Source organism: Kogia breviceps, chromosome 1 (assembly GCF_026419965.1).
Source record: "Kogia breviceps isolate mKogBre1 chromosome 1, mKogBre1 haplotype 1, whole genome shotgun sequence".
NCBI lineage: Eukaryota > Metazoa > Chordata > Mammalia > Artiodactyla > Physeteridae > Kogia > Kogia breviceps.
In genome coordinates this window covers 80,493,134-80,512,990 of record NC_081310.1, presented here as the reverse complement: position 1 = coordinate 80,512,990, position 19,857 = coordinate 80,493,134, and the positions used below count along the sequence as shown (strand labels likewise).

The 19,857-nt window shown below is 36.9% G+C and overlaps 2 protein-coding genes across 14 annotated transcripts in view; both read right to left on the bottom strand.

The window, feature by feature from the left end:
- The window catches only part of LOC131761225 (myomegalin-like), a 237,054-nt gene that overhangs the window by 147,528 nt on the left and 69,669 nt on the right, over positions 1–19,857 (bottom strand). The window lies entirely within an intron of this gene.
- LOC131761176 (flavin-containing monooxygenase 5) overlaps positions 1–19,857 on the bottom strand; it is an 84,321-nt gene that overhangs the window by 50,910 nt on the left and 13,554 nt on the right. For 11 of the 13 annotated variants that reach the window (XM_067034626.1, XM_067034561.1, XM_067034548.1 and 8 more), the window contains one exon: positions 17,470–17,629. The exons of 1 other annotated variant lie outside the window; for it this stretch is intronic. The gene's annotated coding sequence lies outside the window, so the exon portion shown is untranslated. Of the gene's footprint in view, positions 1–15,959; positions 16,036–17,469; positions 17,630–19,857 lie in introns of all 13 variants that reach the window. One more of the 13 variants, XM_067034538.1, reaches the window with a different exon arrangement.

The following is a 19,857-nucleotide window of genomic DNA, read 5'->3' as shown; positions in this document are numbered from 1 at the left end:
GGTTTGAGGGGAGGGAGGGATGAATTGGTGAAGCACAGAGGATTTTTAGGGCAGTGAAGATACTCTGTATGACAATATAATGGTGGATTTATGTTATTATATTATATTGTTCAAGCCCATAGAATATACAACACCAAGGGTGAGCCCTAATGTAAACTATGGACTTTGGGTGATAATGATGTGTCAGTGTAGGTTCTTTGATTGTAACAAATGTAACACTCTGGTGGGGGATGCTAATGATGTGGTAGGCTATGCCTGTGTGGCGCTGGAAGTACATGGGAAGTCTCTGTACCCTCCTATCAATTTAACTTTGAAGCTAAAACTGCTCTAAAATTTAAAAAGTCTAAAAAAATGGAATCAAAAATTTTTTTTCAATAATTCTCTTTGTTAAAAAAAACAAGGTGGAAGACCTGCTGTACTAAGCTACAACTGTGTTGTGTTGGTGTAGGAATAGTCAAGTAGGTGAGTAGGGCACCACAGAGAATCCAGAAACTGGTTCATGCACACAAAGACATTTATGATGAAGTTGTCACTGCAAAGCACTTGGAAAAATAGGTTATCAATAAATGGTGTTAGGCGGAAAAAACCCCACAAAGCTTGATTCTTACTTAATATTCTACAAAATATGAATTCTAATTTATACACATAAATGTACTAAAAATCCTAGAGGGTGTAGTAAGAAAAAGAACTGGGACCTCCCTGGTGGTCCAGTGCTTGTGGTTCTGCACTCCCAATGCAGGGGGCCTGGGTTCAATCCCTGGTCAGGGTATTGGATCCCGCATGCCTCAACTAAAGATCCCACACATGGCAATGAAGATCCCCCATGCCACAACTGAAGATCCCTCATGCGGCAAGAAGGATCCTGTGTGCCATGGCTGAGACCTGGAACAGCCAAATAAAGAAATAGATAGATAGATAAATAAATAAATATTTTTTAAAAAGGAAAAGAAATGAGAGGTATTTAATCTGGAAAGGAAGAAATGTCCCTACTTGCAGAGAACACATTTGTCCCTGTAGAGGATTCCAAGGAATCTACACAAAAAGCTACTAGAACTTACAAGTGATTAGCAAGGTCACAGTATAAAAAAGGTCAACATATAAAAATCAACTTGCATTTCTATATATTTGTAATAAACAATTGGAATCTAAAAGTTAAAAACGGTACCAAGAGCTCTTCATAATTGAAGCACTAGGTATAATTATAATAGGACATGCAGGATCTTTATTTTGAAAATCAAAAAATGTTGATGAAATAAAACAGAGAAGACCTAAATGAATGGTGTGACATACCCTTTTCATTGATTGAAAGATTCAATATAGTTAAGATGTCAATTCTCCCTAAGATGATATAAAGATTTAATGTAATCCCTATTAAAATCCCAGCAGAATTCTTTGCAAATATAGAAAGGATAATTCTAAAGTTCATATGGAAATGTGAAGAAACTGAAGTATCTAAAACAATTTTGAAAAACAAGAACACAGTTGGAAGACACATTACACATTAAGATATATCATAAAGCTACAGTAAAGAAGATGGTGGTATTGGTAAAAGGATAGACACGTAGATCAGTAGAACAGAACAGACTCCAGAAATAAACCTTCATAAATTCAGTCTATTGATTTTTAATGAAGATACAGAGGCAATTCAATGGAGAATGGACAGTCTTTTGCACAAATGATCCTGGAAAATTAGACATCCATATGCAAAAAGAAGTGAACCTTGAACTATATCTCACACCACATAGAAAATGAATTTTAAATGGACAGTAGACCTAAGTGTAAGATGTAAAACTATAAAACTCTTGGAATAAATTAGAGGAGAAAATTTTCATGACTTTGGGTGGGGCAAAAATTTCTTAATTCAAAACCGAAAGCATAATCCATAGAAGAATAAATTTATAAATTAGACTTTGTTGAAGCTTAAAACTTCTTCTCCTCAAAAGACATTAAGAGAATGAAAAGACAAGTCATGGGCTGGGAGAAAAGTTTACTAATCATACATTTGACAAAGAACGTTTACCTAGAATATAGAAAGAACTCTTAAAACTTGAAAAAAAAATACAATTTAAAAAAAGGGGGCAAAAGATTTGAACAGACACTTCACCAGAGGAGATAGAAGGATGGCAAAAAACACATGATGAACCCATTAGTCATTACGAAATGAAAATGAAAACCAAATGGGAAACTCTTGCACACCTATTAGAATGGCTAAATTAAAAAATAATGACAATACCCACTGCTGGTAAGGATCTATAGCAACTGGAACTCTCCTACATTGCTTGTAAGAATGCAAAATGGAATAATCATCTTGGAAAACATGTTGATAGTTTCTAATAAAGTTAAACAAATACCTATGTGACCCAGCAATCCTACTTCTATGTATTTAGTCTAGAGAAATGAAAACACATGTCCACACAAAAACCTGTACATAAAGGTTCATAGCAGTACTATTCATAACTGTCAAAAACTGAAAACAACCCAAAATGGCCTTCAACAGACAAATAGATAAATAACTGTGGTGTATTCATACAATGGAGTGCTACTCATCAGTTAAAAGGAATAAGCTATTAATACACAAAGGACATGGATGAACCTGAAATGCATTATGCTAAGTGAAAGAAGCCAGTCTCAAAATGTAACATAATGTATATTTACATTTATATGACATTCAGGAAAAGATAAAACTGTAGTAATGGCAAACAGATCAATGGTTTCTGGGGATTAGGGGTGGGTTGAGAGACTGATTAAGGAGTGTTAGAATTGTTCTTTTTCTTGCTTGTGGTGGTGGTTATAAGGATATCTGCATTATTAAAACTCATAAAGCAGTAAACCAAAAAAAAAGAGTGAATTTGCTGTGTGTAAAGTTTAAAATAATTAATAGATAAATAAGTTGAGATATTTAGTGAAACAGAGCAGGACCCTATAGTCCTTGCCCCACCCCCTGTCCTCAGCCTGCCTTTTGTCTGTGGAAAATCTTTAGCCAAAGGATAGGTTTGATCAGAGAAGCGAGGAAATACAGAAACCAAGGAAAACAGTCAAAGGAGACCAAATAATAATAGTTTAATCATTAAGCAGTCAAGGACCTTTAGTTCCTCCTTAAGGGCTATAGACAATATTCCGAGCCATGTCCTGTGAGCTGTTTTGCAGATACTGAAGCCCCCACCAGGTGGAGGAGGATGACTACATTATGACCAAATTGAAGCCATGACATAAGCTGCCACAGTTCCAAGAACTGGCCTCAAAGAAATGGGAACAAACTCTGGAACTAAAGATTAACTGTACTTAAAACAACCAAGGTGACACTGATCAGACCACCACATTACCGGTTTCAAGATGACTGTCAGAGCTGACTGTGCTGTTCTGCTTCTTCCCTCTGCCTATACAGCCCTGAAACTCCCCTTTAAAAGCCCCTTCCCCTGAGCAGCAGTTGGGAGTTGGTTCTCCAACAGGAGCCCACCCTCTCCCCTGGTTGCCGGGCTCTGAAATAAAGCAAACTTTCCTTTCCTACCAACACTTGTCTCTCAAGAATTGGCTTTCAAGCGGCAAGCAGTTGGACGTGGGTTCGGTAACATGAGAGTTTAGACTCATCATCTTGGGTCAAACTGAAAGTCCACATAGCCTACAATTTTATGGCTGGTAGTGCAACAAAATAAGATAGTTGCTGTTTATCCTCTCTGGCCCCATATATGCCAGTATATTTTAATGGTTATCTGTCATTCTGTTAGGCATTACTGACTCATTCTTACTCTGAAAACACATTTATTTTACCTTTTAAGCCATTTACTAAAGGTCACAGTAACATGCAATAACATTTTTTATAAGTGGAAATTTTTAAAAATCTAGAAGAATCAACTGAATAACTATTTATACTAAAATGACAGTTCAATAAAGGGGCAGAATATAAGATCAACATACACAAATTAATGTTTTTTCCTATATACCAGTTAAAAAAGTAAGAGAATAAAAGAGACCATTAACAGTAGCAGGAAAGGGGGCTTCCCCTGTGGTGCAGTGGTTAAGAATCCGCCTGCCAGTGCAGGGGACAAGGTTCAATCCCTGGTCTGGGAAGACCCCATATGCTGCAGAGCAACTAAGCCCATGTGCCACAACTACTGAGTCTGCACTCTAGAGACCTCGAGCCACAACTACTGAGCCAGCGAGCTGCAAGTACTGAAGCCCATGCGCCTAGAGCCCGTGCTCCACAACAAGAGAAGCCACTGCAATGAGGAGCCTGCGCAGCTCAACAAAGAGTAGTCCCCCGCTCACTGCAACTAGAGAAAGCCGACACACAGCAATGAAGACCAAATGCAGCCAAAAATAAATAAACAAATGAAAAAGAGTCCCTGGAATTCCCTGACGATCTGGTGGTTAGGACTCCACACTCTCACTGCTGAGGGCCTGGGTTCGATCCCTGGTTAGGGAACTAAAATCCCACAAGCTGTGCAGTGCAGCCAAAAAAAAAAAAGAGTCCCTATCTTTGCAGGTGCAATGGGAAAAGTAGCAGCTCAAATAAAAATTATAAAAAAACAATAGCAGGAAAAACTAAACATTTCCTAAGAGTAAACAAAAAAGTAATAAGCAAGACCTATTTGAAGAAAACAATAAAACCTGACTAAAAGACATAAAATATGACTTGAATAAATATCTTGTTCCCAGGTAGGAAATCTTAGTATTGTACAAATTATTAAGTTTGCCAGTCTCCCAACATTAATTGGTAATGTCAAGGCAATCCAATCAAAATTTCAGTTGAATTTTTATGGACTTTGATGAGTTGATTCTCAAACTTATATTGAATACTGGAAAAGAAAATGTGTGAAAAAAATTAAAAGACAAAAATTGAAAAGAAATATTTCAAAACAAACTAGCAGTATAGTGATTGAAACAGTGAGGTATAGTTGTGTAAAAAGATGTTACTTTTCATCATTGTAAGAAAGGATGAATTATCAATAAATAATGTTTGTTATCTATTTGGGGAAAAAGGTTAAAGTTAGGTCCTGACTCTGCATTGTATCAAATTCCAGAGATAGATATAAAAAACAAAACTAGAGAACTACTAGGAGAAAATATAAGAGAATATTTGTATAATCTGGGCGAAAAGGAAGGCATTTATAAGTAAGAGACAAAAATCCGAGAACAGTGAAGGAAAAGTCTTACACATGCAAATTCAAAACTTCTGTATATAAATAATACTAAATAAGGAATTCAACATAAGATTAAAATTCAAAATGTGTGAAGAGCTTCACACAAGTATTAAAAAAAGACAAGTAAGACAACAGAAAAATAAGCAAATGATATGAACAGACCATTCAAATAGAAGGAACTAAAAACAGCCAATTAGTTTATAAAATGATTTTCAATCAGACATGTAACCAAAGAAATTTTAGGTAATGTGATATCTGTTTTCCTCATCAGATTGGAAAACAAAACAAAAAGACTGGTCATATTCAGAACTGGAGAAGTGGTGAAGTGCGCATGCTCATCTACTGTGGGTGGAAGATAAATTGATTAAGCCTTCATGTGGAACAAGTTTATCAAAACTGTGAGTTCCTTTTACCACCAATTCCCTTCCAGGATTTCCTGCAGAAATAGTTACACATGTGTATAAACAAAGATGTTTATTGTAGCATTGTTTGGGGTATAGTTTAGGTGCTGGAGCCAGACTATGTGGACTCTACCACTAACTACTTTTCTGACCTCAGGCAACTTAATATTTTTGTGGCTCAGTTTTCTCATCTGTAAAAGGAGGAATAGAATATTACCTACCCTGTACATTGTTGTGAGGAACAGAGAAAGTAATATACATGTAAAGTGCTCAGCACATGGCCTGGCACATCGAGTTCAAGTATCAGGTGGCATTAATATTGAAAATTTTGAAATAACTTCATAAATGTTCATCAAGATGGTCAAGGACTCTATCATGGGACACCATACTATAGACTAATACAGTGGTCCCCAACCTTTTTGGCACCAGGGACCGGTTTTGTGGAAGACAATTTTTCCACAGATGGGGGGAATGGGTCAGGCTATAATGTGAGCGATGGGGAGCAATGGGGAGTGATCAGAAGCAGCAGATGAAGCTTCACTTGTTCACCTGCTGCTCATCTCCTCCTGTGCAGCCCAGTTCCTAACAGGTCATGGACCACTACCAGTCAGCGGCCAGAGGATTGGGGACACGTGGACTAATATATACATATTTTGTTAAGTATATTTTTAAAAATTTATTTTGAATAAGATGAATTTATTGTACTGACATGGAAAGATTAGGAAAGAGTTTAACCAGCACAGCCCCTGTTTGGTTTCTATAACTCTCTTGGCAAAGGGTAGGAACAATCTAAGCAAGCACATTTAAAGCTTTAGCTCATATAGAGTACATCACATCCACTTGCATTCCATTGACCAAAGCAAACCATACAGACCCTGCCTATTAGGAAGCATTGAAGTCTATTAGCTAAGGGCTGGATGTACAATCATCTTATAGGGGAGAAAGTGAATAGCTGGGAACAGTAATACAATCTATCAAAGCTGGCTATCCATGACCCCATGAGCCCACCATTGAGTAGACATCCCATACTCTGTGTGTGAGTGTGTGTTTTCTATTTACCTTCAGAATCCATATCCGTGGGCCACACATATGAGAAAAACACTATGGAACATTTGCCTGTGGATTCCCCGAGCAAATGAGGTAACAATGGGACCTCAACAATGAGAGATAAATCCTGATTTCTTGTGTCTCCACTGGTAAGATGTAGATACTTAGGTGATCACCAGGCTTATTCCCAACTTAACTTTTTTGTTCCTTCACAATATCCTGGACATTCAAATTTGTGTTTAGTTCCTTGTAAAAAATTATTTCATTTAATTTTAACAACACCATTATAGGGTAGCTATTTTATCCTCGTGATAAATTACTGTGTATCATAGGCCTTCCAGAAGCACTCTCTTATTCTTAAAACTCTTTGATTATGAATATTTATTGTGCATGCCAATTTTGAGTAGTTTGAAGGGATGGAGTTGGGAGAACTCCCTTGCATCAGTGTTATAACAGTGTCTCAGGAATACATGTCTACAACAGGTGTGCTCATTTTTCAAACCTAAGACCCAGCTTTGTGGGGTTAGGGCATGAGTTGGCTTTGGGCTCTTGTCAACCACAGCAGAAGGGGGTTCTTAAGATTGTAGCCTCTTTCATCCTAGTGCAGTGATTTTCTATCCTAGGACACTGACGTAATCCTAACATAAGCCCAAAGGTCTAAGTCCATGTACTCAAGAAGAAGTCTGTACAAATTTTCACCCATGGTCACAACTTTTACTTAAGCTCCATATCTGACTCACTAGATGCTGCCAGCTAGTGTCCTGCTGTGACCCAACAGAGCAGAGACATAACAGACAGCAAACAGAACTTGTTCACTAACCTATGCTCGATCATGCATGTTTTGGTAGGGTTGGCATATGCCAAAGCCCATCACTGACATGATTTGGATACCATTGATCTTATCAGGTTGCCGTTGGCAGAGGGTGTACCATCTCTGTGGTGTAATCAAAGAATTAATATGAATGCCACGCTTATATAACCTGAGCAGTGAATGAAACAGGACTTGGGGTTATACTTTGCTACCACCTAAAAGAATTAGAAGAACAAACAAAAACTAAAGTCAGCAGAAGGAAGGAAATAATGAAGATCAGAGAGGAAATAAATAAAATAGAGATTTTTAAAATAGTAGAAAAATAATCAATAAAACCAAGAGTTGGTTCTTTGAAAGGGTAAACAAAATTGACAAACTTCTGGCCAGGCTCACCAAGAAGAAAAGAGAGACAACTCAAATAAACAAAATGAGAAATTAAAGATGAGAAATACTGGTACTTCCCTGCTAGTCCAGTGGCTAAAACTCTGCACTCCCAATGCAGGCAGCCCAGGTTTGATCCCTGGTCAGGGAACTAGATCCCAAACGCAGCAACTAAGTGTTTGCATGACACAACTAAAGGATCCCGCATGCCGCAACTAAAGATCGACATGCTACAATGAAGATCTTGCATGTGGCAACAAAGATCCTTTGTGCCACAACTAAGACCTGGAGCAGCCAAATAAGTAAATGAATAAATATTTTTTAAAAAACCTTTAGAAAGAGGAGAAATAACAACTGATACCACAGAAATACAAAAAAAAAAAAAAAAAAACTCTGAACAATTATATGCCAACAAATTTGACAACCTAGAAGAAATGGACAAGATTCTAGAAACATGCAGCCCACCAAAACTGAATCAAGAAGAAATAGACAATTTAAACAGACCGATCAATAGAAGTGAAATGGAACCTGTAATAAAAACAAAAACAAAAAAAACTCCCTGCAAACAAAAGTCCAGGACGAGATGGCTTCACTAGGTAATTATACCAAACATACAAGGAAGAACTTAGGCAATCTTTCTCAAACTCTTCCAAAAGACTGAAGAGGAGGGAACACTCCCAAAGTCATCCTATGAAGCTACCATCACCCTGATACCAAAACTACACAAAATAATACCAAAGAAGAAAATTACAGGCCAATATCTTTGATAAATATAGATGCAAAAATTCTCAACAAAACGTTAGCAAACAAATGAAACAACACATAAAATAGATTATATACCATGACCAAGCTGGATGAATCAGAGGGTCACAAGGATGTTTCAACATATGCAAATCAATCAGTGTGATACACCACATCAACAAAACAAAAGATAAAAACCACATGATCATCTCTAGACGCAGAAAAAATATTTGACAAAATTCAACATCCATTCCAGATAAAAACTCTTACCAAGGTAGGTATAGAGGGGATATATCTCAACATAATAAAAGATATTTATGACAAACTCACAGCCAACATAATACGCACTGGTGAAAAACTGAAAACCTTCCTGCTAAAATCTGGAATGAGAGAAGGATTTCCATTTTTACCACTTCTATTCAACAGAGGACTGAAAGTCCTAGCCACAGCAATTAGACAAGAAAAAGAAATAAAAGTTATCCAAAATGGAAGGGAAGAGGTAAAATTTGTCATTATATGCAGATGACATGATACTATATATAGAAAACCCTGAAGACTCCACACAAAAACTACTAGAACTGATGAACGAATTCAACAAGATAGCAGGATACAAGATTAACTACAGAAATCTGTTGCATTGCTTTACACTAACAATGAAATATCAGAAAGAGAAAGTAAAAAAACAATCCCCTTTAAAATCACATCAGGGACTTCTCTGGTGGCTCAGTGGTTAAGAATCCACTTGCCAATGCAGGGGACATGGATTCAATACCTGGTCCAGGAAGATCCCACATGCCGTGGAGCAACTAAGCCCATGCGCCACAACTACTAAGCCCACGCACCACAACTACTGAAGCTCACACGCCTAGAGCCCATGCTCTGCAACCAGAGAAGCCACCACAATGAGAAGCCCATGCACCACAACAAAGAGTAGCCCCCACTCGCTGTAACTGGAGAAAGCCCATGCACAGCAACAAAGACCTAACAAAGCCAAAAATAAATAAATAAAATCACATTAAAAAATACTTAGGAATAAGCCTGACCAAGGAGGTGAAAGTCTTATATGCTCAGAACTATAAAACACTGGTAAAGGAAATTTAATATGATTCAAAGAAATGGAAAGATATCCTAGGCTCTTGGTTGGAAGAATTAATATTGTTAAAATGGCCATACTACCCAAAGCAATCTACAGATTTAATGTGACCCCTATCAAAATACCATGAAATTTTTCACAGAACTAGAATAATCCTAAAATTTATACGAAACCATAAAAGACCCAGAATTGCCAAAGCAATCCTGAAGAAAAAGAACAAAGCAGAAGGTATAACCCTCCCAGATTTCAGACATACCACAAAGCTACAGTAATCAAAACAGCGTAGTATTTTTGGCACAAAAACAGACATATGGATCAATGGGACAGAATAGAGAGCCCAGAAATAAACCCACACACCTACGGTCAATTAATCTTTGACAAAGGAGACAAGAATATACAATGGGGAAATGAAAATCTCTTCAGCAAGTGGTGTTGGGAAAGCTGGACAGCTACATGTAAATCAATGAAGTTAGAACATACCCTCACGCCATACACAAAAATAAACTCAAAATAGCTTAAAAACTTAAATATAAGACATGGCACCATAAAACTCCTAGGACATAAATTGTACCAATATTTTCTTAGGTCAGTCTACCGAGGCAATAGAAATAAAAGCAAATATGAATAAATGGGATCTAATCAAACATAAGCTTTTGCACAGCAAAGGAAACCATAAACAAAATGAAAAGACAACCTATGGACTGGGAGAAAATATTTGCAAATGATGCAACTGAAAAGGGTTTAATTTCCAAAATATACAAACAGATCAGAAAACTCAATAACAAAAAACCAAACAACTCAATCAAAAAATGGGCAGATGACCTAAATAGACATTTCTCCAAAGAAGACATACAGATGGCCAACAGGCACATGAAAAGATGCTCAACATCGTTAATTATTAGAGAAATGCAAATAAAAACTATCATGAGGTACCACCTCACACCAGTCAGAATGGCCATCATTAAAAATTCTACAAATAATAAATGCTGGAGAGGGTGTGGAGAAAAGGGAACCCTCCTATACTGTTGGTGGTAATGAAAATTGGTGCAGTCACTATGGAGAACAGTATGGAGGTTCCTCAAAAAACTAAAAATAGAGTTGCCATATGATCCAGCAATCTCACTCCTTGGCACAGATCTGGACAAAACCATAATTCAAAAAGATACATGCACCCCAGTGTTCATTACAGCACTATTTACAATAGCCAGGACATGGAAACAACCTAAATGTCCATCAACAGATAAATGGATAGAAATGTGGTATATATATATATATATATATATATATACAGTGGAATATTACTCATCCATAAAAAATGAAATAATGCCATTTGTACATGGATGGACCTAGAGATTATTATACTAAGCAAAGTCAGAAAGAGAAACTCAATACCATATGATATCACCTATATGTGGAATCTAAAACATGACACAAATGAACTTATTTATGAAACAGAAACACACTCACAGACATAGAAAACAGACATGTGGTTGCCAAGGGGGAGGCAGGATGGGGAGGGATGGATTGGGTGTTTGGGACTAGTAGATGCAAAATGTTATATATAGAATGGATAAACAACAAGGTCCTATTGTGTAGCACAGGGAACTATATTCAATATCCTGTAAAAAAAATAATAATGGAAAAGAAAAAAATAAAAATAATTTTAAAAAATTAAAATTACATTTTAATTTTTAAAAAGTAATAAAAAGATTAACAACTTGAGATCAATAGTGTTCATAGAGTACTAAATAGAAGGAATAAGAAAAACCCATACCTTAAAAGAGAAGAAACTGTACACCTAGACACATTATGGTATAATCTCTAAAAGTCTCAGAAGTTTTGCCACAAAAAGAGCCATTTTAAACATACTTTGGGGGACTTCCCCGGTGGTGCAGTGGTTAAGAATCTGCCTGCCAATGCAGGGGACACAGGTTCGTTCCCTGGTCGGGGAAGATCCCACATGCCATGGAGCAGCTAAGCCCGCATGCCACAACTATGGAAGCCCGCATACCTAGAGCCCTTGCTTCACAACAAGAGAAGCCACCGCAATGAGAAGCCTGCCGCACTGCAACGAAGAGTAGCCCCTGCTCACCACAACCAGAGAAAGCCCACGTGCAGCAACAAATACCAACACAGCCAAAGGATAAATAAATAAATTTTATAAATAAATAAATAAATAAATAAATAAATAAATAAATAAATAAATAAATAAACGTTGGGAGGAATTATTCAAATAAGAGGAATAAAGCCAGCAGATGCTCCCTGGACAACATACTACCTTGCTAACTTGTCTTACTCCCTCATCCTGCTTGAGGAACTTAGTATGTCTGAGAATCTTTTATTATTCATATACATTTGAATGACTTTTAGCTAAATACGAACTGTTTCAAAGGTCTTTCCTTCAGTATTTAAAAATAGAACCACATTGTCTTCTTGCATACGCTGTTGCAGTTCAGAAGCAGAGGGTATGGCAGGGATAAAACCAAGAAGTCGTCTCCTGTTTTCAGAGGGAACATATAAATACCAATTTAACAACCCCAAACAAAGAAATCAGGTAAGGAGGAAGAAAACTGACAAAGATTGATACAAAAAAATAAAACAGTAGAAGCAAATCAGGATGTAATTAATCAGTAAGTATAAATGGACTAAATTGCCAGTTAAAAGCCTAAGTTTATCAGATTGCATAAAGCAAAACAAACAAAAAACATGTAGAGCTACATATTCAAGACACCAAATCTTACTGTATCATTCCCTGCTTAAAATTTTCAGTAACTCTCATCACTGATAGGGTTCACAGCATCACCTTGATTCACTCTGACTTAGAGTCAGTCAACCAACCTCTCTAGCCTTATTTTCTTTCAGCTACCTTTTTTTCATCTGTTCCAGTAACATCGAACACTCCTAGTTCACTGCATTCACCATTTGTTTCAGGATTCTGTATCTTTGTTTATATGATTTTCTCTTGACACACCTAACCCCTTCTTAAGAGTATTAATTCATCCAAAAGGACTTAATTTAGTTATCATTGCTTCTGGGAATTGGCCCCTAACCTTCAAGAATATTCCAAATATCCTTATTTTATGGCTTTTAAAAAAAAAAATTATTTATTTATTATTTTTGGCTGTGTTGGGTCTTCGTTGCTGCACACGGGCTTCTCATTGCAGTGGCCTCTCTTGTTCCGGAGCACAGGCTCTTGGCGCGTGGGCTTCATTGGTTGCAGCACGCAGACTCAAGCTGCTCCGTGGCATGTGGGATTTTCCAGGTGCAGGGCTCGAACCCATGTCCCCTGCATTGGCAGGCAGAATCTTAAAACACTGCACCACCAGGGAAGCCCCTTCTTTTATGTTTTTTAAGGCACCTTGTATATTCCCTCATCATTTTTCTTACCTTAAAAGATCAGGAGTAACAAACAGAAGAATTAGACTCAACAAGCTTTATATTGGAATTATCAGACATAAAATATTAAAAGTATATTTATAAAATTTGTAGAAATAAGAGTGAAGTAAAAATATGAACAAGAGGTGGGAGGGAATTTTCTGAGGTGATGGGAATATTTTGACAATAAGGATGTGGATTACATAAGTGTACTCATTTGTCAAACTGAACAGCCTATCCACTTAAGATCTGTGCATTACATTGAGTATAAAACAGTACTTGAGAAAAAATTTTGAAAATACCTTCCAGATTTTGTCCATCACTGCTTGTTACCTTAATTCAGGCTATAAATATTCCACATTAATTTTGTTATAATAACAAGGGAATTCTTTTTTTTTTTTTTTTTTTTTTTTTTTTTGCGGTATGCGGGCCTCTCACTGTTGTGGCCTCTCCTGTTGCAGAGCGCAGGCTCCGGATGCGTGGGCTCAGCGGCCATGGCTCATGGGCCTAGCCGCTCCGCGGCATGTGGGATCTTCCTGAACCGGGGCACAAACCCATGTCCCCTGCATTGGCAGGCGGACTCTCAACCACTGTGCCACCAGGGAAGGCCCAAGGGAATTCTTTAAGTACAGAACTGTTTTATTTATGTTCATATCCCAGTGAATGGCCCAGGGTGTGGCACATTTTGTTCCCTAACCAGAAGTCCAGGTTCAAGCCAGTTGCTGAAATATAGCTCTAGCTTAGCCATTCCACAGACATCAAGCATCATCTAGTCTGTTCATTCCAGAACGTCAAGCTATTTCAAAACCAGTGAATCTTTTCATTCATCTCATTCATGTCCCCATTTGGCACCATTAAAAATACAAGTTACTTTAATTATTCATCTTCTCTATCATCACCTCTTTCTAGCAATCCCTCTTCTTTGTTCCCCAGAAGCAACTGCTCATCTGATTTCTATTACCATAGGTTACTTTTGCTTATTCTAAACTTCTTATAAGTGGAATTATAGGAATTATAAATTATATACTGTTTTGTTTTTGGCTTCTTTTACTCAACGTTTTTGAGGTTTATCCATGTTGTTATGTGTATCAGTAGCTCACTTTTTATTGTTGTTCAACTGTATAAATATATCATAGATTATTTAACCATTGTTCTCCTGCTGATGGACACCTGGGTTTTTTTCCAGTTTGGGGCTACTACAAATAAAGTAGTTCTAAACATTCTAGAACAAGGCTTTTGTGGATAGATGTTTCTAGTTCTCTTAGATAAATACCTAGGAGTGTAACTGCTGAGTCATGGATGCACATATGTATGTTTAGCTTTTGGTATTTTCCAAAGTGTTTGTACTATTTTATATTTTTACAGCTATGTATGAGATTTCCAGATGCTCTACATCCTCCAAAGCATTTGGTATTGTCAATTTTTTATCAATCTGTGTTTTAATTTGCATTTCCTTGAGAATCAGTGATGTTGAACACTTTTTAATATGCTTATTACTAATTCATGTCATTTTTGTGATGTGTTTGCTTAAATATTTTGCAGACAATTATATGACTTATTATTAGTGAGCTCTAGGAACTCTATGCATATTCTATATGTATTATAAGCCCTTTGTCAAATGTATTTATTATGAATATTTTCTTCTAGCCTGTTGTGTACCTGTTTTCTTAAGTATCTTTTTTTTTTTTTTTTTTTTTTTTTTTTTGTGGTATGCGGGCCTCTCACTGTTGTGGCCTCTCCCGCCGCGGAGCACAGGCTCCGGACGCGCAGGCCCAGCGGCCATGGCTCACGGGCCCAGCCGCTCCGCGGCACGTGGGATCTTCCCGGACCGGGGCACGAACCCGCGTCCCCCGCATCGGCAGGCGGACTCTCAACCACTGCGCCACCAGGGAAGCCCCTTAAGTGTCTTTTGATGAACAGAACTTTTTTATTATAATAAAGTCCAATTTATAGTTTCTTTGTCTTAAAAAAATATGAACAAGAAATGAGAGATTATAATAAATGACCAGGCAGACTAGAAAAACAGCCAAATAAACTTTTGGAAATGAGATATAAAATCATTGAAATTAACTCAGTGGAGGGTAGGCAGGATAATGGTCTCCCAAAGATGTCCATGTCCTAATCCCTGGAACCTATGAATATGTTATTTTACATGACAGCAGGAATTAAGGCTGCAGATGGAATTAAATTTGCTAATCAGATGTCCTTAATATAAAAAGACTAATACTGGATTATCTGGGTGGGCCCAATACAATCACTTGGGTACTTAAAAATTGAAGACAGAGGCAAAACAGTCAGTGTCAGAATGATGGATGTGATTTTCAAACTGGAGGAAGCAAACCATCACCCAACAAATGTGAACAATTTCTAGAAGCTGGAAAGGGCAAAGAAGCAGATTCTTCTCTAGAGCCTCCAGAAAGGAATACAACCTTTGACTTTAACCTGGAGACCCATTTAGAAATTCTGAACAAGAGAACTGTAAGGTCATAAATTTCTATTGTTTTAAACATTGTTTAAATTTGTGGCAATTTGTTACTGCTGCAATAGTAAACTACTACAATGGATTAATCAGATTAGACACAATGAAAAGAGAATTAGTGGAATGGAACATAGATCTAAAGAATGCAGTAAAGAAGGACAAAGATGGAAAATACAGTAAGTCCCCTACATATGAACAAGTTCCATTCTGAGAGTGTATTTGTAAGTCCAATTTGTTCATCAGTCCAACAAAGTTAGTCTAGGTACCCAACTAACACAATCTGTTATATAGTACTGTACTGTAATAGGTTTACAATACTTTTCACACAAATAATACATAAAAAACAAACACAAAAAATAGAGAAAACATTTTTAATCTTACAGTACACTACTTTGAAAAGTACAGTAGTACAGTATAATAGCTGGCATACAAGGGCATATTCGCATCTTTGAAAGTTCACAACTTGAAGCTTTGTATGTAGGGGACTTACTGTATGAAAGAAGAGAATAGGGACAATCGGTGAGATGTAATAGTCAATTCGCTGGAAATTCAATGGCTGCAATTTTCTAAAATTTATGAAATATATTAAAACGTAAGTTTCAGGAAGCAATGATTCCCAAACAGGGAATAAATAAATGAAAAGAAATACCCATTAAACATATCATAGTAAAACTTCAGGGCACCAAAGACTAAGAGAAGATCTTAAAATAGACATACAGAAAAAACATATAAATAAAAAACCAAAAAACCAAAAATAAACAAAACCAATGAACCAGATAAACTTCAAGGAATAAAATGTATACTGAGAACAAATTTCTCAATAGCAAATGGAAGGGTAAAAATAGTAGAACAGGGCTTCCCCGTTGGCGCAGCAGTTGAGAGTCCGCCTGCCAATGCAGGGGACACGGGTTCGTGCCCTGGTCCAGGAAGATCCCACATGCTGCGGAGCGGCTAGGCCCGTGAGCCATGGCTGCTGAGCCTGCACATCTGCTGCCTGTGCTCCACAATGGGAGAGGCCACAACAGTGAGAGGCCTGTGTACCACACACACACACAAAAAAAGTAGAATAATATCTTCAAATTGCTGAAAGAAAATAACCTAGAATTGTCTACTTGGTTAAAATATCACTTAAAAATTAGAACAAAATAGACATTCTCAGGCAAATGAATACCGAAACACCAGGCCCACAACACTTTACAAAAAATTTCTACCAAATAACCCAGAAGGTCATTCCCTTTCCGTATATATACATTCTTCCAGAGGATAGATAAAGAGGTGGTGTCTCTGATTCATTTCATGTATAACCTTAATAAAACAAAGCCAATACAAGCAAGGAAAATGGTAGGCTATTCTTACTCATGAACATAAGTATAAAAATTCTAAATAACATAAAAACAAATCAAATCTGGCAATGTATATGGACTAATTCAGTTAAGCTGACTTTGTATCTAACAGATTAGTATTAAAAATCTATTCTCATAACTTAGCAAGTAAAAGAACTTAAGACTTATCTGTCAACTGAGTGCATTGTCCTACATATTTTAAAATGATTTTTTCAACTTTTTACAATTATCTTGTCCAAATGTAATTTGACATCAATTTTTTGGTGACTCATCTTTAGTAAATCTTCCGAAAACATCAACTTTTTCTACACATTTTATCAGTTTATCTGACACTTCTGGCATATAACAGGTGGGAACAAAGGTGCTGATTCTCAGCTAATACTCACTGTACAAGAGCACTACTTGTTAACATTGAAAAACTTCCACGCTAGTTAGTAAAGAGGAATTCTCTACTTACTTAAAATATAAGTTGGGAAGTGACATCAGCATGTGGCAGCATAAGACATTCCTCCTTTTTAATCCCCCTCTTTAATCAACAAATTGGACATCCATAACGAACAAGGGCGCCTCAGTGAGGGTTTCCAGATCTTGTACCTTTCCCCAGGGGATCCAAGGGGAATCTCACCCACCAGTTCAGCCAGTAGCAGACAGACATACCTCCATACAAACTGTGGAACCAGCAGAGCCAGTGAGACTTCCTGGACGCCTCTTGCTACTGTTGATCAAGAATTAGGTGAGTGCTGAAGTGGCCAGATACTCACCCACAAGAGAGAACTTGCAGAGTCCAGTCCCCCTGAAGGGAGAATACAATACACCACTGGAGAAAAAGGAAAAAAAATACAATTGGCCTTTGAACAACGTGGGGGTTAGGGGCACCCACCCTCTGTGCAGTTGAAAACCTGCGTAGAACTTATAGTCAGCCCTCCATACACTCGTGGTTCCTCTGTATCTACAATTACACATCCATGGATTCAACAGACCTCGGATCATATAGTACTGTTGTATTTACTATTAAAAAAGTAATATAAGTAAGTGGACCCACATAGTTGAAACTCGTGTTTGAGTCAACTGTGTATGAGTGTGGTCACAAGGGAAGCAGGAAGAGAAACTTTCCCAGTGCGACCCCCACCAGAAGGCCCTGATTGGGGCTGATTTATCAGGCAGAGGGGACACCTCTCAATCACCTGGCTCTTGTGGCAGTGGGTCTTACATTCAGGGGTCCCATAGGACTGTAACAAATGGAGAAAGAGTTCTTAACTAGCTGCCACTAAGATGAACCCACAGTCTTCCTGTGAAAGGGGCCAGTTAGCTTATCTTCACAGCTGTGGCCTTAGGGGCAATCTTCTAATTAAACACATTAGTAGAAAGAAGGAACTAAAGACTGGAGTGGAAATAAAGAGAGACTAAAAAGAAAGTTAAAAAGATGAATGAAAGTAAGAGCCTTTAAAAAAAAAATAAACAAAAGAGAAAAACTTAGACTCACCAAAAAAAGAGAACTCAAGTGCAATTACAAAGAACAAGGATATATTACAAATGATAATCACATAAATACAAAGGATCATAAGAGAATACTATGAGAAATTATGTGTCAATAAATTGGACAACTTAGAAGAAATGGATAAATTCCTAAGAAATGTATATAACCTACCGAGACTGAAATATGAGGAAATAAGACCAATTGCTGGTAAGGGGATTGAATCAGTAATTAAAAACCTCCTAACAAACAAAAGTCCAGTACCTGATAGCTTCATTGGCAAATTCTACTAAACAGTTAAAGAAGAATTAACATCAATCCTTCTCAAACTCTTCCAAAAATAGAAGACAAGGGAACACTTTCAAACTCATTTTATGAGGCTAGCAGTATCCTGACACCAAAACCAGACAAGGACACCACAAAGAAAGAAAATTATAGGCCAATATCCCTGATTAACATAGAAGTAAAAATCCTCAATGAAATATTAGCAAAACAAATTCAATAATACATTAAAAGAATCTTACACAATGATCAAGTGGGATTTATCCCAGGGAATGCAAGAACAATTGAATTGTAGATGTTGAATCAATGTGATACACCATATTAACAAAATAAAGGGTAAAAACCATACGATCATCTCAATAGACGCAGAAAATTCATGTGACAAAATTCAAATCTATTCATGATAAGAACTCTCAACAAAGTGGGCATGGGGGAACACACCTCAACATAAAAAAGCCACATATGATAAGTCCACAGCTAACATCAATTTCAGTGTTTAAAGGCTGAAAGCTTTTCCACTAAGGTAAGGAGCTAGACAAGGATGCCCAATTTGCCACTTTTATTCAGCATAATATCGGAAGTCTTTGCCAGACTGTGTAAGCAAGAAAAAGAAATAAAAGGCATCCAAACTGGAAGAGAAAAAATAAAACTGTCTATTTGCAGATGACATGATCTTATATACAGAAAACCCTAACGACTCCACCAAAACACAGTTAAAACTAATAAATTAAGTTGCAGGATACAAAAATTAATATACAAAAATCTATTGCATTTCTATACACTGATAACTCTCAAAAAAGAGAAATAAATAAAACACACCCATTTACAATTGCATCAGAAAGAATAAGATACCTGGGAATAAATTTAACCAAGGTGAAAGGAGGTGAAAGACCTGTAGAGTGAAAACTATAAGACACTGATGAAAGAAATTGAGGAAGACACAAATAAATGGGAAGATATTCTCTGCTCATGGGTTGGAAAATTTAATATTATTACCATGACTATATTACCCAAAGCAATTTACAGATTCAATGCAATCTGTGTGAAAATTCCAATGACATTTTTCACAGAAATAGAAAAATAATCCTTAAATTTGCATGGAACCACGAATAACTAAATAACTGAATAACTAAAGCAATCATAAGAACAAAGCTAGAAGCATCACACTTCCTGATTTCAAACTATATTATAAATCTATAGTAATCAAAAGAGTATGGGACTAACATAAAAACAGATGCACAGGACAATGGAACAGAATAGAGAGCTCAGAAATACATATATGGCCAATT